At 46.3% G+C, this 27,881-nt stretch overlaps 1 long non-coding RNA gene across 4 annotated transcripts in view; it reads left to right on the top strand.

The window, feature by feature from the left end:
- Positions 1-25,210, top strand: part of Gm21388 — a 52,728-nt gene extending 27,518 nt beyond the window's left edge. For 3 of the 4 annotated variants that reach the window (XR_880758.2, XR_389670.3, XR_140563.4), the window contains 2 exons: positions 13,792-13,953; positions 18,803-25,210. This is a non-coding gene — a long non-coding RNA (predicted gene, 21388). Of the gene's footprint in view, positions 1-7,308; positions 7,428-13,791; positions 13,954-18,802 lie in introns of those variants that run through there. The other variant, XR_389672.2, reaches the window with a different exon arrangement.
- The last annotated feature ends 2,671 nt before the right edge of the window (positions 25,211-27,881 follow it).

Genomic DNA, 27,881 nt, shown 5'->3' on the forward strand with positions numbered 1-27,881 from the left:
GTGTATGTGTGTATATGTATATGTATATGTGTGTAAGTGTGTATGTGCGTCTGTGTGTGTATAGAGGGCATATCCGAGTACATTTGCATGTCTTCCTGTTTTCAAAGGTCACTAATCCAGTCACAGTCACCCCACCCTCACTACCTCATCTAAACGAAATCACTTTCCAAGACCCCTCCTTCCAAACACTATCCCACTGGGGTATAGGTCTTCAGCAAATGGATTTAAAGGGCTACAGTCATGTAGACTGTAGTTGTTGTTGGACATCTGCAAGCTCAAAAAGAAGCTTCCAGAAGAAGCCATGACCCTGGGCTCCTATCCACAGCTCTGAGAAAATTTATTTCTGTTGTTCAAGCCACTTTAGCCTCAGGTCTGAGACACAGGGTAGCTAAGGGATTTGATCTCTCCAAGTTTTTATTTTCTTACAAAAAAAGAGAAAAATCTATGCTGTAGAACTGGGTAGTTATCAATGAAGTAGTTTATTTGAATGACAAAAATGCCAAAAACAGTATAGTATTGATTCACAGTAGCTGTGAAATTTTATTTTTCCAAAAACCTGAGAGAAAATACAGGTTGATTTAAAGGAAAAGAAAAACACAACTAAAAACTCTGCCTTAAAACTGGTTAAACCATGAGTAATATTTCTGAGGAAAATTTTAGTATGATACTGTCACGTAGAGATGGCTCCAAGGGAATTTCAAGTACAATGTGACCTTTCCCCCATCAAATTCAACTTGCATCAACTTTATATACATACATACATACATACATACATATATATGTATACTTATTGCATAAATTAGGCTGCAATGCACTCGCTAAATACTTAAGGCTCAATTTAACAAGCGATTTCTGCATGCATGAGGCTGCCGGCCCTGTAGCTGTCTCCTAATGCATGCATAAACTGTGTTGGTAATCAGAGCTGCGCAGGGAGTTCACTTTGCACCTCCTAGGGTGCCAATTTTCAGAAACTGTGAGAGCCCAATAGAAGAGTCTCACCTAAGATTCATCTGTGACCTAAATGGCAGGGGAAGCCATTATCATTCATTTTACATGCACGGTTGGCCTGGGTTGTCAGCTGAGCACCTCTGGACTCCAGGGAAGGATTTTGCTGGCTTTGAGAGGCCTGAGAATTGAAATGGTCAACCAAGGTCCTTCATTATCCTGATCAGAAAACACTCCCTAATTAAAACAGAAGGATGCACATGGTACTACTCAGGAGCCTGGACTCTCAGACCCCGTGGAGGAGCAGGTGACCAAGGAGCACTAAACAAGCAAACATCAACAATTAGAAATCAACTAAATGAGTTGGGTGTGGCAGTACATGCTTGTAACAAATCTCAGTTTGGGGAGCTGAGACAGGTGGATTCCTGTGAGTTTAGGGTCCGCTAGAAATGCATCCAATCCTGTCTTAAAAACAAAACATAACCCATCAATTAAATGGTGAGGTATGTGGAGCTGTGTGATGAAAAAGTTTTCAGAGATGAGCAAAATCAGCATTGAGACTGAGGAAGATAATGGAAGAGGGAAATGTGACCCAGGACTTGGAAGTAAAAAGTGGAAAGAAAGGGACATGTAGTTAGGATGAAAGGTGGTTGAAGCAAGGGTACATATGTACATATATGTGTGTGCCTGTGTGCACATGAGGACATGTGTGCATGTGAGACACCTGTCTGGGGTGAGAGAGTCACACTGGCAAATCATAAGAACATAGTTGCTATCCACAACATATCTAGAGTCACCTGAATCATGGGTGAGACATAGGGGGCCATTTACTGTAGAATTCAGAAATATAATTGACCTTCTCCTAACCACCGAGGTGAGTATTGTGGCTTCCATCTTGGCAATAAAGGAACTGTGGTTTAGAGAGGCTGTGACTACACATAGGAAGTTTTCAGGACTCCAGAGTCTTCCTGGGCTGTCTGGCATCCTGGACATCCCATGGGTCCACATAGTTGTCATACACTAGTAGAGCCTTATTGCTTCCTGTGACATACTCTGGGTACCAGAGCTTCCCCATGGGATGAGGTGGAGGTTCATTTGAGCCGAGATCGCATCTTGCTCAGCATCTCTCTTCTCACTGCAACTTGTTTTGCTTTATCCACACTTGCTTATGAATCCCCATCTCATGCTCTGTTCTCTAAGGCACTATGAGCATCAGATGTGTCCCTAGAATGTGGTTATTGCTCTCTGGGTATCTGTGACAGAGGAGGACATGCTCTATAGGATAGATTGGCTGTCAGAGTGCTGTGCCTAGACACCAACAGTGGCAGCAATGATGATTTCGCTATTACTCAGCATGGTGTGAGTCAAGTGCCCAGATCTTCCTGCTCAAATATGGCGAATTACTACTGTGTTTTTGCATAAGGAAGATGGGAGAAAACATATTACTGCCAATAACCACACAAAGATCACAAGTGACACCATTGGGATAGATAGCTGAGTTTGCCTTCACAGCTCTAACATCTAGGTTGTGATTATTAGAATGTAGAACTGAACAAAGAGGCAGCTTGCTAGACTGTTTGCTTCATAATTATTATTCTGCTCAGGTTGGAAGGATAACTACACTAACAGAGTTATAGCCAGTAAGATTAGCCATCCTGTCTCCATCTTAGGCTTGAAAGCCTTTTTAGAGCAAAGACAAATTAGGGTCATTCCTGTTTATGATTCAATCCATTTTTCTCCGGGCAGTGGTGGTGCACCCCTTTAATCCTAGCACTTGGGAGGCAGAGGCAGGAGGATTTCTGAGTTTGAGGCCAGCCTGGTCTACAGAGTGAGTTCCAGGACGGCCAGGGCGATACAGAGAAACCCTGTCTCGAAAAACAAAAAACAAAAAAACAAGAGAGAGAGAGAGAGAGAGAGGGAGGGAGAAAGAGAGAGGGAGGGAGGGAGGGAGGGAGGGAGGGAGGGAGGAAGGAAGGAAGGAAGGAAGGAAGGAAGGAAGGAAGGAAGGAAGAAAGAAAGAAAGAAAACTAAAAAGTAAATCCGTTTCTCAAGGATTGGGCTGTGCTCAATCTTAGCTACAAATGGCTCCACACTGCCTGTTCCAGCAAAGGGCAACTACGCTTCTGTTTCATAACCATCTTGCAACCCTACCTTTGTTTTAAAAGTTGTCATGACTACCTATTGTTATATCTACCTTGCTACGACCACTTTGCAATCATGTCTTTGTCTCTGAAGGTCCTCATGTCCAATGCTGAGCTCTAAAACCCCTCCTTAGGGGGAGGGTCTACAGGAATAAAAAAGCTTGCTTTGATTGCTTGCTTTAATGAATTTGGTCATGATGATTTGGGTCAGTGGTCTTTCTCCTTGAACCACTGGAATTAACAAGACCCTTCTGAAGATTGTCTAAGCATAAGAGAATGTCAAGGTGGGATGCAGTGACCAGCCAAGTGGAGAACTGTAGAGAGTAAGGAGAGATTCCATAACAGTTGCAAGCTGGACAGACTGACCAAGCCAGGACTCGTGGTCACTGTAACAACCTTAGACCATAAGGAGCCATGGTAGGTTCTTGAGGAGGGGAACAGAACCATTGGTATAGTTTAGATGAAAACTTGGAAGCTAGATACTCAGAAATGACAGGAAGTTGCTCAAGAGATGCCACTGGTCTGTTGTCTTTCTGCCCCAGCTGTTGGTTTGCTCTCTAGCTCACCATTAGAACTGGTAACCTTCTTAGACCTGACCACCTTAGGTTGTTTATCCTTTGGGCAGATGGTCAATGCCTTTGCTTAAGTTTTTGGCTTACTCCTAAATAAAATAAAATAAAATAAAATAAAATAAAATAAAATAAAAATAAACAAACAAACAAATAAATGGATCCTGCAGTGAAATCAAAGTCTCCTTGCTTTAGAACTCTGCTCCCTGAAGTATATACGTCTCTAAATGGTTCTTCCTCATTGCTTCTCAAGAAAATCCAGAGGCAACAATTTCCAGAGGATGGAACCCATGTGGGGGCTCTCCCATCCTAGGTCTGGTGCTGTTCTGTGTGGAGCATTCTAGACAGACCAGCTAGATGACAGCATGCACCCCTGTTACTAAGGCAGACTCCCTGCTCAGGTGGATTCACCCTGCTGGCTAGCTAATGTGGATGGAGAAGGAAATGGAAAGGAGCTAGTGTCTGGGCCTTTTGTGCTCCTCCCAGTTCATGCTGCTCTGGGTGAAGAGACCAGCCTTCTTCTTCTGATAATGGGCCTTTGGGTCTCCCCTGCTTGAGTTTTAAACATCCTCTAAGCCGGCATGCAGAGTCTTTGCAGAATTTTATCTTTGAAGAGACAAGATTAAGACTGATTGCTCTAAAGTGGATTTCAGGGAGAAAAAGGATAGGTAGAGAATACCTTTGGAGAAAGAGTGAGGAGAGGAGAGAGAGAGAGGAGAGGGGAGAGAGAAGGGAGGTATGTCTGTGTGTGTGTGTGTGTGTGTGGAGAGAGGGAGAGAGAGAGAGAGAGAGAGAGAGAGAGAGAGAGAGAGATCTCCAGGTCTGGAGAGAGAAAAATCTAAACAAAAGTGTGTCCATGTCTTTGAGAAGTAAAACACAAGTTCTTTGGAATTAGGAAGGAGTCTGTTTCCATCCTCTGGAAATTGTTGCCTCTGGATTTTCTTGAGAAGCAATGAGGAAGAACCATTTAGAGACGTATATCCTGCCCTGTGCCACTGGCTTCTGAATGAAGGTTGACTACCCAGGTTAAACACTCATATTAATGTGACTATGGGCTATTGCTGTAATGTTCCTGCAATGCAAAGCAGCCAGAATTACGCAGACCTGGGTTCCAATCCCTGTGGTCATAGAGCAGTCCATGGCCTCACCTGGACACTGTCTTGGGGAGACGACACCTCCGCTGATTCCTATGCACTGGGATCTGGCTGAAGGCCAGGCCTTAGGTCCGACGGGGCTGTAGCTCACTGAGATGTGCCCCACATACACATCTGCCTCCTCTGCCCAGTGTCCGTTTGCCACATTCTCTCCAGGCACACGTTACCTGTCTCAGCCGTGACTGTCCACGAGTGTGTGTCCCCTTGAGATCCCCACTGTCACCTCTCTTGGCGTTCAGTGTCTGGCATGCAGGCACTTGGATTGTGGCCACCACACAGGATATGCTTTTGGCTTTAGTGCTGACAAAGCTTCTAGAATTTTGAGAAGATTGAGTTGCCTCTCATCTCCTTCCTTTCCTCTCATTTCACTCCTAATTTTATTTATTTATTGACTTACGCTTTAGGAATTATTGAGATCAGATTCTCTTGTAACCCAAACAGTCCTCAAACTCCCACTGTGGCTAAGGATGGGCTCAGCTTTGCCTCTATCACCTAAGTGCTAGGACTCCAGGGCTCCTCCAGCCCCAGCTCCCCTCTGTCAAATGAGGGGATAACAGCACCTTCTATTTTTTAAACTTTGAGGGATTCAGATCCGCTGGAACTGGAGTTGCTATGGTAGTAAGCCACCCTGCAGATGCTGGGAATTGAACCCAGGTTCTCAGCAAGGGCAGCCCGTGCTCTTAACTGCTGAGTCAGCTCTTCAGCCCAGCAGCGTTTCTTGTTCAGATATGTGCCTCCATGTCTGCTTTCTCATTGGTACTGGGTGTGCAGCTGGGATTAGATGCCGTCATTCACAGGTATGAAGCTATCAAAGCATAAATTAATGAAGAGGCCTTCTTGTGTGCAGGGCTCAGCCTGAGGTCTAGCATAGACAGGTGCTTGGTCTGCACCTGTGATGCTCATACTCATTTCTCTGTGCAATTGTCAGCAGTGAGACACTACTTTTACTATAAAATTGGTTACAATTTCTATCATTAAAGGAGATAAAATTTTAATTTAAAAGCTAGTCTGTACTGTTGAAAAATTGGAAAATATTGACCACTTATCTTTGTGACCAGCTCGGTTGGGAGGCATCCTTGCATCAAGGTGATAGGATGGCAGTCTTTTGTTAGCAGTGCCGATGTGTTAAGAGGGTCTGCCGATATGGGCTCCTTGGCATGAGTAGAGTCTGAAATGTCCACCCTCCTTTGCAGAATGCAATGGCAGGCTTTGGCGTGGGCCCCTATGCTCCTCCAGTCTAAGGTGAATCGTGCCTTAATGTGGTCCTGGGTCCAATTGTGTGACCACCCCTAGAGCCACCATCTGCTCTCTCATACTCCTGGCTGCTGGTCAACCCCTGCTTTTCATGAAGTATCTCTAGTGTCAGTTTCTGTAAAGCCTGCAGGGTCAGCAAGGTCATGCCTACATCTGGGCCATCACATCTGCACCACCAACTTCTATAAATGCCTTCTTTCATTTTAAAGTTGCAGTTGCGGGGCCCCTGCTTCGTATCACTAACCTTCCCTGCTTATGGTGGATTGGCGACTGGGCGACGTGGCCCAAGTCAGCAGCAGGCGTTGGGCCGCTCTCTTCTTCAAATAAGGAGCATGATATGTTGTTGTTTTAAGTCACTATGCGAAGCAGCTTCTAGACTGGCTCCTCCTCTCCTCTCCATCTTGGTTTTCTTGAGGCCATAATGTGCCCACCCCTGCTGACCCCACCATTTCCAGATTCATTTTCTGGAATTAGATGAGACAGATCTTGAACTCAGCCTCAGGATTCTCTGATGCTACACATGTTCATAGACTCTCTCCTTGGACAGACCTTTTTTTTTTTCCCCCCAAATCTAAATGCTACCACGGCAAAGCCTTTTGGGATTCTGCGTCTGTTTTCCTGTTTTCCGCATCTCACACCTCATGGTAAGCTGTAATCATTTGTTAACACAGCTGCCTCCTCCCAGAAGACCACAGGACAGGATAAGACACTGATCCCCAGGCCCAGCACACAGTAGGTGTGCATGCAGTGTGGGTTGAGGACTACTAGTGCTTACAGAAGAATGCTTTCACTCTTGTGGAATGGAGTGGCCTCTGGGCTCCTGAGATTTTTGTGCTTTCTGTTCAAAATAATAAAGTTGAAGGGGAAACCTTGCCTGACCCGTTGGAATGCAGAGAAAGGTTTCATCGCTCATCCGGTTCTTAGCGCCATATGGCTCTCTCTTCACGCACTGCTCCATTGAGGGTTACTTTCGCAGGTAATTTCCTAATGATTGTCTTGGGATAAACAAATTTATCAGACTTGCTTGGCTGATGTATTCAAGAAGGATCACAGGGGAAAAGTTTAATCATCGAAGAAGCCAGCTGTTGTCTGTCATTAGGGGAAGGGTCCAGGACTGACGTGTGCTGAGCTGCGGTTGCTATGACTGCACATACTTTCCTAGCCTTTTGTGAGGTCAACTGCAGCTCCAAGCTGATTGGCTAAAATAAGATCACCCCGCTGACCAACCGTGGGGAGTTAATTTCATCAGAAAGAGAAGGACGGTGGGAAACCCTGCCACCACGCTACAGAGGAATTTTCCTCAGCCGTCTACAGCGTCCAAGTTTGCTTCTACTAAATTGATATGTTCTGTCTAATGAAACAATGTAAGGAGACAGCCAGAGGCACTACTCTACTTTGTATATCCATGGGAACTTTACTCTGGTTTTGTCAGAAAACTGACTCTCAGAGTTAACCTTTATTTTCCTGTAATGCATCCACATAGCCAAATGCTGTCGTCACACACATTTATATAATTGGAGATGGGTGACAGGAAGGTACAAAGGAGCTGGCACAATGGCAGGTATCTGCTTGCAGGGCTTCAGCCCTAGGGAAATAATGGGCCCAGAAACCTTACACAGAAGTACTGCTCTCTGGACTGGATGCATCCGTGTGGTGGAATGAGGAGCCTCGTGTTGTATGCAAGTCTCCCTAGAGGTTTTCTCGATCACCCTGGCCCTCCACTTGGCATAGCCTTTGTTCTAGGAATTAATCACATAGCTCCATTAGCTACATTTCAGTTCTGCACAGGGAAAGACACAGGATGAGCTGGGCCTGAGAATGGAGTATGTCCGTCTGCAGGCTTCCCTGGCTGGTGAAACTGGGTGGGTGAATATAAAGTGTCTCCACCAGAGACGCCTAAACACGAGCTGAGCAAGGATGACACTGTTACCAGTAGACACGTTAAGGTGCGTGGGGGAGTCCAGGGAGTCTGAACAAAAAACTGTAGAAACTAAGGAGTGCTGAGAGGGGGAGACCTAGTTTTCACCAGGAGAGAGCTCACCGATTGGTTACCCAAGACCAAAGACGAGCCCTGTAAACATATATACAATAACATTATCCAGACTGAGGAGGTTGTATTTATGTATTTAAGGATATACACATGCGTACACACACACACACACGCACGCACACACACACACACACACACACACACACACACATACACACACGTTTAGAATGCACGTTCACATGCACATATACATGTAACAACATAACAACAAAACGAGGCCCTAGATTTGAAAGAGAGCAAGGATGAATATATGAGAGGGTGTTGAGAAAAGAAAGGGAAGGAGGAAATAATGTACTTACAGTCCCCCAAATTCTTTGTCAAAAACATAGAAACTCACAGGGTGGGAAATGGAAGCCGAGGAAGCCAACTCAGGGCTAGTTTCATTAGTTCTTACTGGAGTACAGAAGTGGCTCACACCTTTAATCCCAGCACTCGGGAGGCAGGGGCAGGTGGATTTCTGAGTTCAAGGCCAGCCTGGTCTACAAAGTGAGTTCCAGGACAGCCAGGGCTACACAGAGAAACCCTGTCTCGAAAAAAAAACCAAAAAAAAAAAAAAAAAAAAAAAAGAATTAAAGTTTGATTGAAGGAGCCGAAGAAGAGAGATTATTGGTTGAGTTCTGGACACTTTATATATTCCTAAATTATATGGTTTTCTAATTATTATACTTTAAAAATCAAATCATCTTGCTGGGCTGTAGGCTGAAGGCCCAGCTCTTGAGCTACATATTCCTGAGACCAGGGTTGTGGATTTGGGACCTGTGTGCACGTGAGAGAGCTTAGGAATTCAGGTCGCATAGATAACTTGCTAGGGAAACCCGTCAGGCAGCAAGCTACGGGAGTCTTTGGAGAAGAGAGCAAGAGGATCACAGGCTTTCCATTGTTTCAGTCTGGGTCTTTCTCACAGCTGAGAAGGTTGGAATAGACACGGAGAAGGCAGTGTGGCCCCAGCATCCTGGGTGTGCCATGGTATCGATCCCACGTGTTGGATGCTCGGCCTGTTCAAATCTCAGCACCCACTTGCCTCCCTGCAGTCTGTGAGACCAGGCATCTTAGTACTTCCTATTATCACAACCTAATAGCGAATTCATACCAGGTAGAAACTGGGAAGCCAGGCTTCCAACCCACTTCCCTGCTGATATTTTCTGCACACTGTGGACACCTTGGGCAAAGGTGTTCTCACGGAGGCCGTCTTTGCTACATTGTTCACTTGTTATGTGGTTACATAAACTGAATCATCTCAACAGCGTTTCAAGTGATGATGTGTATACTTGACATTCCATTATCTCCGAAGCCTACTCATTTCAAGTTTTGGTAATATGTTTTGTGATGACTCTTCTCCCTGGGTTCCTTAGGGGGTTTTCACAGTGTTAATTCCTAATGGTTAAAGAGGATGCTTTGCAATGCTGTGCTGTGTAGAATACAAGGGTTCCTGGCTTTATTTACACACCCATGCTGGGCAGTCATAGGATGTCAAAATAAAATCAGAGAACATGCTTCTCTGAGATAGTAACAGGCTTCCTGCTTTTCCTCCTCCTCCTCCTCCTCCTCCTCCTCCTCCTCTTTGTATTGTGGTTGGACATGGGATTCTTGCCTCTCTTCACGTGTGCTCTGTCACTGAGATGTATTCTATTCCTCTTCCATGGTCCTGTGGAACACTTGTCTTGCAGGCATGGCATGACCACTGCTTCCTTGAGCTCTCAGCTCCAGTGATTACCCAAAATAGCCCCAGCTCCTGCCTAGGCGCATAGAAGCAGTTAACAGTTGCTGGGGGAAAGATACTTCTCTTTGGTCCTGTAGCCAGCTACTTAGCAAGTTGCCCATGCTCCTGAAGGTTACTGACCTCTGTTAGACTCATCGGTTCTCAAGTTAGCCCTGGGTAGAGCCATCTCTCTGTTCTGTCATTGCCTCCTTATCTAGGGTAAGTAAAAGCTTGGTTATCTCTCCTGGGAAGTTCACACAACACAAGCTCTTCTTACTGTCTCATTAGTTTATTCATTTGCTAAAAATACTGAACACTTCTTGTCCTTGGGAGATTTTGTATGTGTATTATTACTTCAATAGAATTATTGAGATATTATGTTATCTCAATAGAATGGTTATTTTAAAAATTAGTAACAAGGTTCCCACGTCTTAGTTACTTTTCTATTGTTTTAAAAACTACCACGACCATGCAACTTACAAAAGAAAGCATCTAATTTAGGTGCTCATAGTTCCAGATAAAGTCTATGCACCATTATGGTGAGGAGAATGGCAGTAGGCAGGCATGGTGCTGGAGCAAGTGGCTGAGAGCTTACATCTGATCTACAGGCAGGAGACAGAGATACAAAGAAACACATACACACCCAGACAGAGGCGGGGGAGGGGAGGGGGAAGAGAGAGAGATGGAGAGAGAGAGAGAGAGAGAGGGAGAGAGAGAGAGAGAGAGAGAGAAGGAACAGCATGGGCTTTTGAAACTTCAAAGCCTACCCAGTGAACATACCTCCTCCAACAAGACCACACTCTCTTATCCTTCCCAAACAATTCCATCAACTAGGAATCAAGTATTCAAACATAGGAGCTTATAGGAGCCACTCTCTTCCAAACAACCATGCCCCAGAAAGCATAATCTCACAAACACATCGCTCACACCTCTGCTGGAATTTTCACATAATAACATTTCAGAACATCCCTTCCCAGGCTACTGACCTTGGTGAGACCGTTGCACAGTAACAGAGAGACTTGGAGCTCATCGTCTTCCCATGGTTTGTCATCCTAACTCTTAATATTGGGCTCTGTGTTGTGGTGGACAGTATCCCATTAGCTTGTGTTTCTTGGAAAGAGTATGTGGTTGTGGGAACAGATGTTGAAACTTCAATTTTGGTAGCATGACACAAAACCCAGCGTGTTTCAAAGGTTATTAACTGGTCATGCATTCTAAGCATTTAGTCCATTGCTCAGCATAAGGCTACCATTTATTATTCTCTCTCTTGAATCTTGAACCTATCTTGCCAGCTCAGAAAGACCATTTATATTGTCATTATTAAATTTGGTAAAGCAAGATTTCCCCCTAACCTTCATTTGAGGAGGGAGAGGCCCAGCCCCATGGATGAAAGGCACAGTAGGTTGAAGATGGAACTATTTTTAGGTCTGGGTCACAGCTACCCAGTGCAGAGGAAGAAGCAGAAGAAAGAGGCCAAAGGGAGCTCAGGGTTAACTGCATGGGGCTGCAGGGCAGATGGAAGTCCTGGGTGGGAAGCACACTTCAGTGGAAGAACTAAAGGGATATTAGCAAGCCAGGGCTTAGAGATCGCGGGGAATACTACCTAACACTCAGGCTGCATGCACGGCACGGCACGGCACGGCACAGAAAGTGGTACTGCTAAAGAGAATTGCAGGACCCTTGGATGACTAGATTGATAGTAATCTCTAAATTTTTATTGGATTTAAAGTGAATATTAGTTATAAAGAATAGCGATTATAAAGATTGAGGCCTGGGGACATAGCTTGGCGATAGAGCTCATGCCCAGAATGTGCAAGGTTCTGCGTCTCACCCACAGCCCAAAGACACACACAGATCTCCATGCCCCCCTCAAACACAAAAGGACTAAAACTAGACAGTAGTCACCATCTACACCACTAGAGCTAAATATACCCAATTTGATTTGTGTTTGAGTGTACGATGGCTTTGGTTGCTTTAGAAACTAGAGTGAGGGCTTTGTTTTACCTGTCCTGGCATGTCATTTCTCAGGAAAGGATCCTGGCTTCAGAGCTCCTTAGCACAAAAGTACACATGGACATTTACACACACACACACACACACACACACACACACACACACACACACACACACACGACACATAGACACAAACATATAGTCATATGCACAAACACATGAACACTGTACTAGTTACATTTCTATTGCTATGATAAAAACTTGACCAAAATCAGCCTGAGGAGGGAAGGGCTAATTTTCCCTTACAATGTACAGTCTTTCATGAGGGGAAGTTGGTAGGAACCTGGAGGCAGACACTGAGGCAGAGACTACAGAGCAATGTTGCATGCTGGCTTTTTTCCCATGGCTTGCTCAGCCTGCTTTTTTATTATAACTTAAGAGTACCTGCCCAGGGGTCAATCATTAATCAAGAAAATACCCCACAGACTTGCCTACAGGCCAATCTTATGGAGCCATTTTCTCAATTATGATTCACTCTTACTGGATATGTCTATATTTGAGGAAAGTTGACAAAAATCAATCAAGCAGCACACACACACACACACACACACACACACACACACACACACACATCTGTATGCATGCACATATACAGTCATAAACATACATATACAGACACATATTCTCACAAATATACACACATGTGCTGCACACCTATAACAAACTCTCTGATTCTGCCTGTGTATGGAAGCCAGTCTTTGGCTCACAGTTAAAGACACAGCTTAATATTGCTTTCTTTGGTGGCTGTTTGGAAGTAAGGAGTCAGAGGGCTGGAGCTCTCGACATCCTGAGTTAGCAAAATTTGGTTTATCTCAGCCCAGGGACACACCCCATGCCATTGTGGTAATAGGAGAGTATGTTCTCTTTAATATCAGGAAGCATCAATAAAATTTCTCTGTATTACTAATGTGTGTGTGTGTGTATGTGTGTGTGTGTGTGTGTATGTGTGTGTGTATGTGTGTGTATGTGTTTGTGTATGTGTGTGTGTATGTGTGTGTGTATGTGTGTGTGTATATGTGTGTGTATGTGTATATGTGTGTGTGTGTATGTGTGTGTATGTGTGTGTGTATGTGTGTGTGTATGTGTGTGTGTATGTGTGTGTGTATGTGTGTGTATGTGTGTGTATGTGTGTATGTGTGTGTGTGTGTGTGTGTGTGTGTGTATGTGTGTGTGTGTGTGCGCGTGCGTGATATGACCTTCCTGGTGGTAGGGTGCTTGCAGTATCCAGGTTAGTTAAACTGACGTATATCACCCAGACTACTTCATTTGAACCTGGCTAGATGAAGCCAGAGTGCAGCTAAGTAGGATCCAGGGGGTTTAGGTGCCGGCTTGGGGCTCAGCATTGGGCTGGTGCCACCATGTTGGGGAGACAGGAGAAACACTGCAAGTCATGTCTCTGGCCAAGAGTGTGTTTCTGTGTCACAAAGAACTCTACCAGCCAGTTTAACAAGTTGTAGGCCCTGTAACAGGCAAGCAAAAGGTATGGACAGGCTGTGTAGAGAGCAAGAGAACAGGCTGTCACGTTCAGGAAAATATCAATTGTCGTTAGAGTGCGATTCCATTTCCCATCACATTGGCCCTGGAAGCTGCTCTCACCCACCTGGGATGACCTCTGTAGAGACAAATCTGCTGATATTTCTCTGGAGGAAAGGTACCTGTCGTGGGCCTAGCGAGGCACAGGGCTTGGGAATTCTCAGAAGTGGGAGCTGAGCCACACGAAGGGCACCACTGAAGCTTTGTCTGTGGTCAGGTATTTGCATGTCGCAGAGGATCTACCCACTGAACAGGCAGTGGAACGACAAAGCTCTAAGTAGCTACACTTCGGGATGAGAGACACTTTTAAAGACATCGCTATGAAAGTCAAAGATTCATAATTTAAAAAAATCAAAGTGCTTAGCTGGCTCTATTTGTGTTTTGAGAGGGCACACTAGGCTTTAACAGTGTTTCTTCTCTTGTACATATTTAGGTACCAGGAGACCATGCAGCATTTGCCAGTGAGGAGAACGGGGCAGCAGAAAGAGAAGCTTCCTGCCACTTCACACAATTTTGTGATTTTTGTGTGTATGAGATTTGAATCATATTAATTCTGTCCAGCTGATTGACAGAGCCACTGACTGCAACTTAATAGGTACGGTGTGAACTCATCTAGGATCACTTCATCCCATGAGGCCCTACTTTGTCTTCTGACAGCCACCAGGATCTGCGTTCATCCCATGCCACGGGAAGATCCTGCTCCTGGCCCTCATGTGCTCCTTGTACCCGTGGTGTCCAGAATCAAGATCCTGCCCAGACTGAGATGGCTTTGGGGGAGCTGGCTGAGTTTGAGTCTTGTGTGTGTTGCTTACAGGCTACTCTAACTCAGCCAAGTTTCCTATCGTGTGAGAACCTCAGCTTCCCCACCTCTGAGATGGAAGATTGCTGTCCCACCATGGCTTGCCCTTGGCTGCTTTCATGCACAATGGTGTATCTAGTTTTTAGAGGCCTAGCTTATTAACCAACAGCTTTCCCGTGGCCTTCGGCATTGGTGTCTCAGAGCCATGTAATGCTGGCTAAGTTTACCCTTGCCCGGGTTTTACTATGACCCCCAGGAAGGGCTCTGGCCTGATGTTTTCTGATATCACTCTCCTGGGCATCAGTCCATCTCTAGGACAGTCCCCTTTGTCCTTACATACACAGCAGCCTAGTCCTGAGGCAGCTCTTCCTTGAAGGCCACACCTGCTACCGTAGCCTTCTCTTACAGGCCAGAGAAGGGGAATAAGTTTGATATTGGAATTTGGATCATCAGGAATCGGGCAATAATCACGTGCCTAGGAGGAAAATCTGTGTCAAGTACTCAGACTTCTCTGCCTCTCCCCTACCCCCACCCATTTTAACTCAGAACCTGTAGCTGTGGTGGACTTCAGAGCTCTCGACTGACTTCATCTGACTGAAGCCAGGACAATTTACAGACACAGGCATATAAAACGTGCCGGTGTCCCTCGTGGTGTTTACTCAAGCAACCGACAGGCCCTGTAACCAAGTGACTTCAAAGGTGCTGGGTCGATTGGTTTACAGTAAGTCTGAGAACTGACAGAAGGCTCAGGTTTGTGTGTATTCACACATTTTAATGGGAGAAAAATTCATACAGAGTGAATCGCTTAGTTGCTATGGGGAGATAGAAGGCTTTTTTGAAAATGCTCCTCTTTAAAGTCAAAGATAAATCACTCTCAAGGTGGAGTGGAAGCAGAAGGGGGAAGGAGCCCAGACCGTGGAGGCTGGGTTTCCCCAGACATTATTGCTGCTTGTGTGCCTACAGCCCAGAACAGCTGGTTAGTGTGGGAAACCGGAGAAAGGCCCCTTTCGCTTTAATCCAGCCCGCTGCTTTCCTGGGCCCGTTTGACTGTAATTCTGGGAGGCCAAGTGACAAAGGCTGTTGACTGATACGTGCAATTACCTCCTTTAATACTGCTCTCAACTGTCGGCCCTGACTGACAAAAGTGGATGAGGTTTAGTTAAGGTCTGAGAAAACGCTCCATTAATAAAAGCCATTCCCATCCCGATATAGCCACCCTCCCTCGGACCTTTTCATCTATTTTCTAGAGAGATAAGGTCTGCTGGTGCAGAGTTAAGAAGGGGTGCTCAGTCTGGTCATTGGAGACACCACAGCCACCTCATAGAAATTCACCACGGCATAGGTGGGCGACTTGTACCTGGAGTGCAGATGAGTTTAGAGCACTGGGCAGGATTTTCCCAAGAGCCAGAGGTGGTTTTAAAAAGTTGAATCGCCTTTTCTTGGTGTCTGTCCTCTATTGGTTTCTTGTAAGTAAAAAGGAGTAGGGGCCAGTTTTCTTCTGCCTGGTGTGCTTCTATAGACCTCAGGCCTCCATACCACGGTCATTCCCACGTTGAACAAGTTGTAGATGGAAACCTTTTCCCACCCAGAAGGCAGTGGGCAGTCTGGGCAGATGCGAATATAGTGAGGAGGTCGCTGCAGCCCCCCAGCTCCACCTGCCCACACTGACTGCAGACAAGGCCCCCGAATGACAGGTGTCCTTTGGAAAGCTGGAACAGACTCTGAGGGAAGATGTCGTAATAGAAAATGAGTGGCCTGCGGCTGGGACGCCATCCGGTATGACAAGCTTGCACTCCTGGCCTTCATGCACACAGACCAACTGGAGGCCAGTATGTCACCATGACTTGGTAGCTGTGGCCAACAGACTCTCACAGGCTCCTTTGACTGTGCCAGGTGGGGAGCCAGCCAGGTCCAGAGGCTGTTGGCTTATCCACAGTCTCAGATGAGGGTAACACAGGACAGGAGAAAGACTCTCCCGCATGGAGCTCAGTGGAGCTTGTCTCTGTCAGGCTCCCATGGTGCCACAGTCAGTTTTTATTGTGTAGCTTGCCACATGATGATGCCTTCATGCTTCTGCTGTAGCAGCCCTGTGGCAAAAGTTGTTAGGGAGTCTGAACGCCGCTGCCAAGGACCCCAAGGGGCTGAACTTGCTTTAGAGCCTCAGAGCCAGGATGTCCCACATGCTTTTCTCTCAGGTTCATGCAGATGCGGGGTTGGGGTGGGGACTGTTTTCTAGAGGAATGCTGCCTTCATCTTCTTCATCTTGTTCCCCCTTCCGCTCTCAGTAGGGGCCTTGGAGACTGATAACTGCACTGGAACTTCCAGGTGCTCTACGGGGTGTGCCACTTGGGAAGCCTGCATCTCCTTGTCTTGGGAGAGAACTGGGCAAAGTGTGGGGAGGGAGGTGAGTGTTCAGAGTGGGAGGGACACAGCCTGTGCAGGTCAGGGGTAGCACTCTGGAAGAGGAAGCAGGATCCCTTGCCTGAAGCCCCAAGTGTCCGTATGTGTTTTCGTTTCAGAGAATGGGGTACTCGGAATTCTGGAAGGGGGAAGCTTAGACATTGGCTTGTCCTTTACCAGGGTTTGGAAAGGCAGGAAAGAAGAGATGAGACAGCTCAGCCCTATTTGAGACATAGCCACCCCCAAAGAAAGGGATGTCATGTGGAAGGCCACCAGAGGCTGCTTCGAGCGAGGTTGATGGCTTCTTCATGGAGTCATCTTTGTGACCAGTCTGTTGCAGCCTTTCCTAGTACAGTCCAGAACTTGTTATAGGCAGGGGGACTTCCAGACTAAAGGGTTCCCTATCTGGGTACTTCATGGTGCAGAGAGACCATTGTGTTGTTTAGCAAGGGAAAACTCTTTAGGGAGCTAGGGTCCAGTGCTATAGTCAGTGATGTCTGTGGGGGAGGGTGGGTGTCATGGCCTGCTGGTGTTCTCAGACACATCAGTGGGCCATGGTGCTGCAATGTGGTTCAATATGAAGAGCAGATGTTGGGGTACAGAGAGCAGTAATGAGGGGTCCACTTGCTGTCACTGTGACTTAGTGTGCCCCTCATGTCACAGATAGCACACATAGCAAATGGGATCCATAGCAATGCTGTGACAATGCTGTGATCTGAGACAGGCTCAGTCACATTTGACCCAGAACTGAAATTTGGGCAGTTAGTTCCTTGCTGAGAACATCCGGTCAGATCAGTGGGAGTCTGCTATGCTGGCCCTGGAGATAGGCCTGCTGTGGATACCATGGTCCCATTCAGCTTCTGTAGGAACAGGAAACTTCTACCATGGGAGCAACATAGGGACAACCCTGTCTAGACCTCTTACCCCATTGCACACAGACCCAACGCCTTCTGTTTAAACAAAACAAAGGTGTTGACCCCATCTTCCCCAATAAGCAAATATCTCTAGGAGCATGATTCAGTGCCCACATTTTCCCATTAAAAATTAAATGGCATTTATGCTCAAATTAAGACTTTACAGATAGTCTAGAAGAGAAAGTTTCGATATTTCTCCTTTGACCTCCAGTGTTTCTTCCTAAAGGCATGTGCTCTCTCTCTCTCTCATTCACTCTCTCTCTCTCATTCTCTCTCTCTCTCTGTGTCTGTGTTGTGTGTGTATCTCTGATGTATATATGTATATCTGTCATGTGTGTGTGTGTGTGTCTGTGATGTATATGTGTAGGTATACAGGCAAATGGTTATAATTAAAAGCCAGGTAACAGCACTTGGTATTTTTGTTGAGCGCACACAAGCCCAGGTATCCCCCCGTGTCTGTTCCTCCCAGCCCTAGCGTTGCTGGCGTGTGTGGCCACACCCAGCTTTTCCTAAGGATGCTCAGATTCAGACTCAGACCCTCATGTGAGTTTTCACAGCAATATTCTTACCTCCTGAGCCATTGTGCCATCCCCATCTCTGAGTCTCCAATCTCAGACGAGACAATGGGGTGTACTGTTGGACTTGGGCCCCCGCTCTCTATCTGAGGGATGTGTCTTCTGTGAGATGCCAGAGTGGGGAGGGACAAGAAAGCTTGGGTAGTGAGCAGAAGCTGAGGTACCAGGTAGATGCCAGAGCCCAGGGTAGAGCTGAAAAAGCATGCTTAAAATAAGGCTGAGGACTGAAGGAAGACCAGTGGTCAGAGCTGCCCGGGGATGGGTAATGAGCTGTCCCCCATGACTGGCTTGCGGAGGCTTCTGTTCTGGTGGACAGGATAAGCTGGCACTGGCATTGGGAAGGCAGCATTTCTGAGTGTGTCAAGGGGACTTCCTGCAATGCTTTGAAAACAGCAGGCAGAACAACAGCGCTTGCAGTGTGCACTGGGGCACAGGGCTGAATACACAGCAGGCATGCTCACTGACCTGAGGGAGGCAGACAGGCTAAAATCAGGTGTACAGTAAGAAGTGTTGATCCATGGCAGCTAAGGACATGATCTGAGAGAGGGTGGATTTGAACTAGGCATTCTTGGAGTTTCTTCTCAGATTCAACATTAGGACTTCTTTATCTAGAGTTGGAACTCTCCTAAACTTTGGGCCTCTGGATTCTGGAAAGGGGAACAAAGTGATCTGTCACAGATAGAATTTGGAGACCTGTAAGATTTTGTTGCCTTTGACTAACATCTGCTCATAATTTGACACCGGTTTGTTTTCTAGAGTCCTCATGGATCCACAGGAGAAGAGGTGGCAGGCTGCATTCCTCTATGAGACAACACTTTCTCTTGGAGTCCCAGCCTCTGCTGAGTTAGAGGGCAGCTTCGGGAGAGTCCCTCTGGGGATGCACAGGCATACCGGCATGCCTTCTTCAGCCACACATTTGTGAAGACGAGTGTTTGAGAAAACCACCACATAGCTATCAGTTCACTTTACAAGGCTAACCCAGACTAGGATCCAGAGAGATTCTTTGCTGAATGGCTGCTTCTACAGAAGGAACCCCCATGAAATGTCTGAGCTTTAGATCTGCCAGCCCAGTACCATTTTTGATCTCTGATGGGCATGAGGGGTGAGCACTATGAGGAAAAAGTTGAGATTTTTGTCTTCTCCCTTCTGTTTCCTATCGGTTTCTCTCCCAGATGATGGCAGTGGTATCTGAGCACCAAGCGTTTGTTTAGTACAGGGCTGAGCATCTCATTTTACAAATGAGCTGACTGAAGTACCAAGACATTCCTCATGGACTGGACATTGTAGCGCTCAGGGCTTCAGAGCGTTTTTGTATAATGCTTGTATTTCGTGTCTTCAAGGAATAGTCTGTGCTTTGGTGTATTCCCTTGCTGAATACAGTGACCCTACACCCCTCCCCAGATGCAAGCATGTAAACATACACACACATACACACACACACACGGCCCTGTATGTTCCAAGGAACCACGTACCTATGTCTGTCTCTCCACCTTGAACTCTAAGATTTCTTGGACATGAACCTTGCAGTCCAAATGCTAGGTCACATGTGCTCCACGTTGTCACTTGGCAGCATACCTTCTTGCTTGGCCCAAAGGCCCAGATCCTCTTTTTTTTTTTTTTTTCCTTCAGACATTTCACAAATGCCACTGCTTCGAGATATTCCTGAAGTTCCAGAGTTTTATGTGACTTGCCAGTTTTGTTGTGCAATGGGAGGCAGGGCAGAAAATCTTAAGCTTGATAATGGGCACGGTCCTGTGAACTGCTAAGGTGTGCTCACAGCCCTGAGAGTTAGCGCTCATGGGATGCTTCAGGTATAGCACAATGTCCGTGGCTAATTACGTCTTTCTAGTGAGCCGTTGGATTGCTGCTGCTGCTGCTGCTGCTGCTGCTGCTGCTGCTGCTGAGATGCAAGCCCAGCTTTCCAAAAGAGAAGCCAAGGCCTTTTATTTTCTCTCATGCTGCTGTGTTGTTTTCTGATCATCAAGAATAGAAAAAGAATCAGATCACCCTCCAAAGGGAAGGTTAAGATGATTCACCCAAATCAGGCTCCCAGGGTGAGGGGTTCAGTGTGGGGCACTGTAAATAGAAGAGACTACACCTCTCTGAAGATGTGCTGTGCTCTGTGGGGAGGCCGCTAGGAGCTCCCTGTTTATCCGGGCACCAGGATCTCACTGTTTGGGTGTTCTTGCTGTGTATGTCACCTTGTGTCCTGGGGCTGCAGGTCCACAAGTCCTCTACAAGAGGAAAAATCCTGCAGGCAGGGTCAGTGTCTGCTAAAGGTAAAGACATGACCCATTTGACCAAGTAAGCCATACAAGAGGATATACAGGGGACCCCCTCCATGCCCAGGAACGTGCAAAGACTTTATAGGGACACGAGGGGATCTAGGCAGAGAGGAAGGACTAGAAAGGAAAACTGTGGATGCAGAAGACAGAAATGTTTAGAAAAGAAAGGCTGGACACTGGGGATGTGCTAGGGGAGGTCCCATAAATGCACCAAGGAAATGAAGCCAAGGGCAGCCTGTGGCTGGGTCCCGTCTGTGTCCCATAGTGCTTCAGTCCACCCACCACAGAGTCAGACCCCTGCCTTTGGATGCACTCCCTTGTCTCTGAGACTAAAGTTGGAGGCCCAGGAGACTTTTCCTTTTCATAAGACATTTTAGGTGCAGGCCCTGAAGCCTGTGTGGGCATTCCCACGTGATATCAGTCTTCCTGGAAGTGCCATTTCTGCTGGTTCATTCCCACCCTGGTCACCAAGTTTTGTCCCTCTTCCTTCGTGTTTCAAGGACTCCCCAGTGAGGGAGAGCATTCTTTTGCCTCCTAATGCTAGCATACAGTAAGCATTCAGTACATTCTGATGGTGGAATGTCTCCAGTCTAGCATTCATGTGTTTTTCAGGCAGTGAAGAGTTAGAGGAGGATGTCTACAGCAGATAATTCTCCTGATTGTGTTTTTAAGGCTTGATTCGGGTTTAAGAACATGGGATGGGCTAAACGTTTACCGTGGTGTTCAGCTCTGCAGCCCGCAGCCTCTGGGGCCTGCCTGTCCCAGTACTGTATTTTCTCCCTTCACCACATTATTCCCCTTGGGAGTTTTGCTCTCCATAGCAAGACGGATAGAGTATGTGACTGGCATTGTCATCACAACCTTAGTGAACTTGTTGACGCTACCACACTACACATCAGCTAATTTTCAGAAAGGGTGAGTCTGAGCCTGAATGAATAAGGTGTTGCTGAAGTTGTCGGGCCCAGGTTATCAGCCTTATGTATGTATATTCTACATCTTTTGTATCTGCCCACTCATTTGAGCTGCTGCCACAGCCGCATGTATTTCCAGGATGAGATTGAAGCAGGGTGTGTGTGACTCTGGAAAGGGATAGGAAAGAGGCAGAGGAGCAACAGATGCGCAGTACAGACGACTGCATGGAGCCCCAGCCACACAGTGTTAAGAGCAGAGAGCTTCAGTAGAGCTGATTCAGCACATGGGAGCCATGGTCCGAGTCCTTGTTTCACAGTTCCCTTTGAAGAGTGCGGGTCGCTGAAGACCAGTCCAACACTGATGCCGTGGTGCATATATATGCGGTGGAGTGGGCATATAGTTCCTCCAGGCCTTAGCATCTGTGCATCTTAGAGCTGAGCTTTCCGACTAGATTCCTTTACTCTCCAAACACAATAGGTCACACCTTCATTTTTGTCCATTTCTTTTGTTGACATGAACACAAGGGTGCACCCAAAGCCCTAAATCATTTTCAGTGGTGCACTCTGAAAGTGGTACTTCCATGTTAGACTCTGAAAGCCATTTAGAAACCATTCCCACTGGACAAGGCGCCCACCCACATCAAGATACAAAGTATCTGCACTGCAGGAGGGGTGGTGGCAGGAAGGGGGAGAGTATTGTGTCATTCAGTGCTTCTGGCAGAGTGAGCCAGAGGCATAGGTTGGTCCTTGACACTGCTGCCCACAAGAAGTTCACAGTCTAGTGCAGTTGACAGGTGTGCTGCAGTCACATCAAACAGAGGTGTATTTGACAAATTCTGCACTGGGGGAGGTCAGAGCACGTTCACTTCAATGGAGCATAGTGGATGAATGCAAGTCGGAGTAGACAGTTGAGGAGTGGGCATATTAGGGAGGTGGGGCAAAGCATATAATTATGGACAGGAAACAGCTGAAATGAGAAAGCTGTATATGCCAATAGAGTCTATTAGTTTAGGCTCTGGATGTGTTAGTAGGCATCCAGCTGCAAAGACAGGAACCAAGACTCATCTGGCTTAAACACATGAGTGTGCTCCAAGGGGGCCAGTAACAGATAACAGTCGCTCAGCTCTGTCACTGAGGACCTAGTGTTGTCCAGTGTTTTAATGGTCCTGGTCTCCAGTAGTTTCTCTTCTCAATAGTTTGTGCTGGGGTCCTAAAGCATGCATGAGATACTCTTAGGATCATTTCCCTCACTAAGGAAAGCCTTTAAGAAACCTGACACCAGTCAGACTCACCTTCAGGCCTCAGGGATGGAGGTACGTGCTATATCCCACTCCCTGGAAGGGGCACGCACCCATCACGTCTCAGCCTTTGGGTTGATGCCTAGGATGTACAGGCCTGTTTCTTCTGAACTCTTGTCCAGGTAGAGAGTGCTAGATCAGAAGCAGACCTCTGACAGAAAGCGGGAATCAGGAACTGTGGGCTGCTGAGCCACAGGGGCTTGTCATGTCAAAAGAAAACGCCCCATTGGCTGTGTAGAGCTTGGTTTTGTGAGTCAAGCTGGAAACAAATGGTGTCATAAGAACTTAAGCATCCTCAGGGACTGCTGGTTCTCTACTATTATAAAGCCACACGTTTCTTGGCGAATGGGGACACTTTAGGGCAGGGAGGGAACCAGCACAGATGGCTTTCCCATCTGCATTTCCAAGACCCTCCTCATGGACTGTGGCAAGCTCAGACTTCTTGGGGTCTGTGTGGGGGAACCATGCAGTCAGACTTTGGTGAAGAGAATGTTAGGTGGAAATGGGCGTGCCTCTGGAAGCTGGATGCTCAAGACACTCATTTTCACAAAGGAGGAAATGGGACCCAGACAGTTGGGATGGCCATTGAGCCTGGGCTTGCTCTTGCTCCTCAGGTGGGTACCCAGGTCTCTGTGGTGAGTGCTCAAGTGGTCCCCAGGGTCTCCTCTCTCTTCCTGGACACAAACTGTATTGTTGAGCTTAAAAGAAATTTTGAACATTAAAATGCAAGCAATGAGCACAGTGCTTTAGCACCTTGGGTTGTAGTGTGAAGGGGGTCTTTCCCTCTTTCCCTTTGAATCAGGCTTTTAAGAGGAAGAGGTCTGAAACCTTCGGGACATGGGGTACAGGAGAGGAAAGGAGGTAGTCTTTTTCATTTAAAAATTCCTCCTCCTCCTCATCTTTATCTCCTCCTCCATCTTCTCCTTCTTTTTCTTCTTCTTCTGTTTTGATTTTTGGGTTCTCTGAGGACTCCAAGGCAAAGACGACTCCTATTTAGGCAGAGATCACTGAGCGCAAACAAGGGGCAGCTGTAGTGTATTGTTCTGAGAGAGATTCTCTTGGTACATTTGTCTTGATGTGTTATGCTTCCCTTTTCAGCGACCCTTCACTCCTTCCCTGGCCGCCTGTGGGCTGCTTTGCTATCCCACAACTAGGCATATTATAGCATGTGAATGGAGCCCCGACAACTTGCCTTTGTAGACAGAGCACTCATTTCTTGGGATGGAGGGCAACAAATAAGTGAATAAGCAAAATAGAAGACTGTTGGTAACCATGAGGGTGAGGCCTGAACACTAAGTACCATGTGAAATCACCCCAAATCTCCTTATTTCAACTTGACTTTCAACAATATTCTTTACATATATATTTGTCTTAGTCGGGGTTTCTATTCCTGCACAAACATCATGACCAAGAAGCAAGTTGGGGAGGAAAGGGTTTATTCAGCTTACATTTCCACATTGTTGTTCATCACCAAGGAAGTCAGGACTGGAACTCAAGCAGGTCAGGAAGCAGGAGCTGATGCAGAGGCCATGGAGGGATATTTCTTACTGGCTTGCTTACCCTAGCTTGCTCAGCCTGCTCTCTTATAGAACCAAGACTACCAGCCCAGAAATGGTCCCACCCACAAGGGGCCTTTCCCCCTTGATCACTAATTGAGAAAATGCCTTACAGCTGGATCTCATGGAGGCATTTCCTCAACTGAAGCTCCTTTCTCTGTGATAACTTCAGCTGTGTCAAGTTGACACACAAAAGCTTGTGTATGTGTGTGTGCGTGTGTGTATTTTTCTGGTATGTCAATCACCATAAAGCTATTAATGCTGCGTGCAGAAGGTGTGAGGAGGCAGAGCTAATAAGTATGTATGGATGAGACCATCCTTGCTATGGCCTCATAGACGATCTGTTTCCATAGGACAGTGAAAAGAGAAAGGTTGTATATGCACACACAGGTATGTCTGTCTCTGTGAGACTATTTTAGCCTGGGAGAGAAACGTGGCAATTATATGGAATGAGTATCGGTACTAGGAATAATGGAGTGTGAGCCGCTGATGTGGGCCTGGCTGGGAGGAGCTAGAGGCAGAGATGGGAGGAGACAGAAACAAGAATGGCAAAACCAATGGAATGCAATACTTAAACTCAGCAGTTAGGCACCACTGGCTGCTCTTGCAGAGGACTGGTGTGTGGTTCCCATCACCCATATGGCAGATCTCAACCATCTGTTACTCCAGTTCCAGGGCATCTCACCCCCTCCTCCTCAGGCATTGCACAAATGTGGTCCACGGCATACATCAGCCAAAACACCCACATGGATAACCGAAACAGTAAACAAAAGAAAACAAAACCAAGATGGGGAATGGTCCTCGTGTTGCTAAGAGATGCTGATCTTAGCTGTTCGGCTATACAGCGTCACCCAGGAGCCTTGAGCAAGGGTATGCTATACTTCCTCAAATTGAAGGCGCTGGCTCCCTGGAACCGCTGACCCCTTTCATTTTCTTCTCACCTTTGTCATTTCTCATCCAGTGCTTGTATTCGCCTGCTATCTTCATGTCAGTAATGGCTGAATTATAATTGAAAGTGTGTATATAATGTGCATAATTATATACACAATTATAGTAAGGTTAGTTTGAAATTACACAGTTTATTGTGAAGAATAAATATCCACCTGAGAAACTATTTCCATCTTGTGATGTAAAGGGATGCCTCTGTTCTGGGGAGAGAACTTTGAACAAGTCAGTGTCAGCTGACATTTTACATTCACAGCTTACGGACCCTTCCCAAAAGAAGGACTGCTTCTCCGGTTCTCCAGAACACGGATTTGGTTCTTGATGTTGGGGGATAAATGTAAATCGGTCCCTCCAGCCCCTCCAGTGGGGACAGGAAACCAGTAGCACATGTTAAGTACCCACCATGGTCCAGGTACTGTTATCACAGGAGAATATAGTAAGTACCGTTTTGTGACCATTTTACAGAGCAAGAAACTGAGGTGTAAGAACAGTATGCCCACAAGCCAATCTCACCTGGATAATCCTTCATTGAGACTTTCTTCCCAGCTGATTCTAGATTGTGTCAAATTGACAAAACCACCACAACCCACTACCTTCCAGAATACTCTTTCTTAAAGCCATACTACTACTGCTGCTATGTTGGGGCAGTGAGCAGTAGAGATTTCTGTGTTCAAAGTGCGAAAGTACTAAGAAAGTGGGGGTAATTAGAGGTCTTGATGTAAACAGACTATCTTAGCTAGGGTTTCAGTTGCTGTGAAGAGACACCGTGATCAAGGCAAGTCTTATAAAGGTCAACATTTAATTGGAGCTGGCTTACAGGTTCAGAGGTTCAGTCCATTATCGTCATGGCAGGAAGCATGGCAGTGTGCAGGCAGACCTGGTGCTGAAGGAGCCAAGAATTCTTCATCTTGATCCACTGGCTGCAGGAGATACTGTGTTCCACACTGGGTGGAACTTGAGCGTGAGACCTCAAAAGCTCACCTCCACAGTGCCACACCTCCTCCAACAAGGCCACACAAGCTAATAGTGCTACTTCCCATGGGCCAAACATTCAAACTCACAAGTCTGTAGAGGCTAAGCCTATTCAAACACCACACAGACTAAACTTATTTTCCCAAGGATAGTATCTTTTTTGTGCAGTAGCAAAAATTAGAAAACATTTTCAACTGAAAGGAACCGTCATGCCCTATGGTCTATAATTAAAAATAAAAAGAAAGCAATGGTCTACACAGTTCTGGGACAGCCAGGGCTCTGTGAAGAGAGTCTGTCTCTCAAGATCCCCCACCTCTCCCCCAACTCCACTCCCCCCAAAAAGGCAAGGTGGACTTTCTTTCTGGTTTGGATTCTCCACCAAGCTTGATCTCCCAGGAGCAAAAAGTTCTTCTTGGAAGCATGCCCTCTGATATATAGGTGTTCTCTGAGTTCCTGGACTGTGGGTCCTGGCAACTCTTGGTTGCATTAGTGACTAATGGATAATGTTGACTTCAACCGTTTCGGCAGGACAAAACAGAAGGCTGATTATTTCTGCTAAATCAAGCAGGAAATTTAACCACCCTTTGATCTCTCCCTGCAAAGGAAACCACACAGTACAGGACCTTATCACAATTTTATTACCAAATGAAGGATAAATTTGATGCTTATTTCATTGTAGTCTGATATTTGACATTACTGTGGATGTGGCCACAATTCTGTTTTACTGGAGATGATTCACAATGTATTCAAATTTTGGGTTGGGGGCTGGAGAGATGGGTCAAAACGTAATAGCACTATTTGTTCTTCCAGAGGACCCAGGTTCAATTCCCAGCACCCACATAGCACCACAACTGTAACTCTAGTTCCAGCAGAGCTGACACCCTATTCTGCTCTCTGCATGGACCAGGCACACAAGTTGTGCTCACACGTGCAGGCAAAACATTCATATACATAAAAACCCCAAATATTTATCTGGGCATGTTGATAAATTTAAACTGAGCACTCAAGGGGCAGAGACAGATCTCTTGAGTTCTTCATAGCCAGCCTGGTCTACATATCTAGTTCCAGGCCAACCTAGGATTGCACAGTAAGACCCTGGGATTGCCACGGGTAGACCAGAAAAGTATAACAGTATGAGAGGTAACAGAGAGAGAGAGAGAGAGAGAGAGAGAGAGAGAGAGAGAGAGCAAACACCATCCCAAATCAACCAAAGAATGAATACACAGGTCCTGCTCAGGTAGCCACATCATCGAAAGTACTGGTCTCTATCTTCCAGCGTGCGTAGCCTCCCTACCCCACTTCTCAAGCTCCCTCGGCTTTGGGGAGGGAATCATTAGATGTCTCATTTTTGGTTGTATACTCAGCACTCTGACCCATAATGACTCTGTATTGAGTAGTCACACAGACCCACAGACACATAGTCTCTATTGAAGGTTGATAGAAGCCCTAGCCTAAGGGCATCCATAAACATTTGGAAGGCAGTTTGACTACATGTCTATTCAACAAAAATCCACTAATACATTAAAATACATTAATACATAATACATATAAATATACTAAAGCAATATGCTTTCTCATTAAGACCTGCATCTCTCCAGCCATAAGCTTTGGCCCAGTTATATAGTGCCAGACATAAATTCCTTCCCATGGAGCAGGCCTCAAATTCAACCAGAAAGTGATAGTTTTCCCATCAAACAGTCTTGCCACGTTGCGACTGTGACCATATCTTACCTGGAAGGTCAGTATTTGTCTTGGTTATTTCTCTATTGTGGCGAGATACCATGACCAAGGCCACTTATAAAAGCAAGCCTTTAATCGGGGGCTTGCCTATCATCTTAGAGGGCGAGTCCATGGCCAGCATGTTGGAA

Source organism: Mus musculus, chromosome 3, assembly GCF_000001635.26.
Source record: "Mus musculus strain C57BL/6J chromosome 3, GRCm38.p6 C57BL/6J".
NCBI lineage: Eukaryota > Metazoa > Chordata > Mammalia > Rodentia > Muridae > Mus > Mus musculus.